This window comes from Solanum tuberosum, unplaced genomic scaffold (assembly GCF_000226075.1).
Source record: "Solanum tuberosum cultivar DM 1-3 516 R44 unplaced genomic scaffold, SolTub_3.0 scf00304, whole genome shotgun sequence".
Classification (NCBI taxonomy): Eukaryota; Viridiplantae; Streptophyta; class Magnoliopsida; order Solanales; family Solanaceae; genus Solanum; species Solanum tuberosum.
The window spans coordinates 581,427-583,355 of record NW_006239227.1 but is presented as its reverse complement, the minus strand read 5'-3'; positions in this window follow the sequence as shown (position 1 = coordinate 583,355).

The window sequence follows — 1,929 nt, the reverse complement described above, 5'->3', positions numbered from 1 at the left end:
TTGACTTAATTCCAACAACTAAATTCACTAACTAACCCACATTATTTATTATAACTTATTTAAACAACTTAACAACTTTCTAACGTTAACTAGCTTAGTTTTGACTTAATTCCAACAACTAACTCCACTAACTAAAGGACATTATTTATTTTAACTTATTTAAACAACTTCACAACTTTTTAACTTTAACTACATTTGTTTTGACTTAATTCCAACAACTAACTCCACTAACTAACCCACATTATTTATTTTAACTTATTTAAACAACTTCACAACTTTTTAACTTTAACTAGTTTAGTTTTGACTTAATTCCAACAACTAACTCCACTAACTAACCCACATTATTTATTATAACTTATTTAAACAACTTAACAACTTTTTAACTTTAACTAGTTTAGTTTTGACTTAATTCCAACAACTAAATTCACTAACTAAACCACATTATTTATTTTAACTTATTTAAACAACTTAACAACTTTTTAACGTTAACTAGTTTAGTTTTGACTTAATTCCAACAACTAACTCCACTAACTAAAGGACATTATTTATTTTAACTTATTTAAACAACTTCACAACTTTTTAACTTTAACTAGTTTAGTTTTGACTTAATTCCAACAACTAAATCCACTAACTAAACGACATTATTTATTTTAACTTATTTAAACAACTTAACAACTTTTTAACTTTAACTACATTTGTTTTGACTTAATTCCAACAACTAACTCCACTAACTAACCCACATTATTTATTATAACTTATTTAAACAACTTAACAACTTTCTAACGTTAACTAGCTTAGTTTTGACTTAATTCCAACAACTAACTCCACTAACTAAAGGACATTATTTATTTTAACTTATTTAAACAACTTAACAACTTTTTAACTTTAACTACATTTGTTTTGACTTAATTCCAACAACTAAATTCACTAACTAAACCACATTATTTATTTTAACTTATTTAAACAACTTCACAACTTTTTAACTTTAACTACATTTGTTTTGACTTAATTCCAACAACTAAATCCACTAACTAAATGACATTATTTATTTTTAACTTATTTAAACTACTTAACAACTTTTTAACTTTAACTACATTTGTTTTGACTTAATTCCAACAACTAAATTCACTAACTAAACCACATTATTTATTTTAACTTATTTAAACAACTTCACAACTTTTTAACTTTAACTACATTTGTTTTGACTTAATTCCAACAACTAAATTCACTAACTAACCCACATTATTTATTATAACTTATTTAAACAACTTAACAACTTTTTAACTTTAACTACATTTGTTTTGACTTAATTCCAACAACTAAATCCACTAACTAAATGACATTATTTATTTTTAACTTATTTAAACTCGAGGATGGTGGCGCGAACTGAGAAAGCTGATATGGAGGCGGCGCCGGTCGGGATGGAGGCGGCGCGGCCTTCCTCTGCAGCTGCGCGCCCTCTGTAGCTGCGCGCGACCTTCCTCTGCTGCTGCATGGTGGCGTGGCTTGGCGCCGGTCGGGGATGGTGGCGTGGCTTAACTGGAATTGCAAAGCCAAAATCTTCAAACCGAATTTGGGAAATCAATAATTGCTAGGGTTGCAAACTAATCTCCAAAGTTACAAAGTCAAACTAGAATAATAATGTCTAACCCCCAAAAATGAGGTTTACAAGCCCTATTTATAGAAAACAACTCCTAAATAAAAAGACTTAACAACATTTTAACGTTAACTAGTTTAGTTTTGACTTAATTCCAACAATTAAATTCACTAAGTAACCCACAACATTTATTTTAACTTATTTAAACAACATAACAACTTTTGAACTTTAACTACATTAGTTTTGACTTAATTCCAACAACTAAATTCACTAACTAACCCACAACATTTATTTTAACTTATTTAAACAACTTAACAACTTTAACTAGTTTA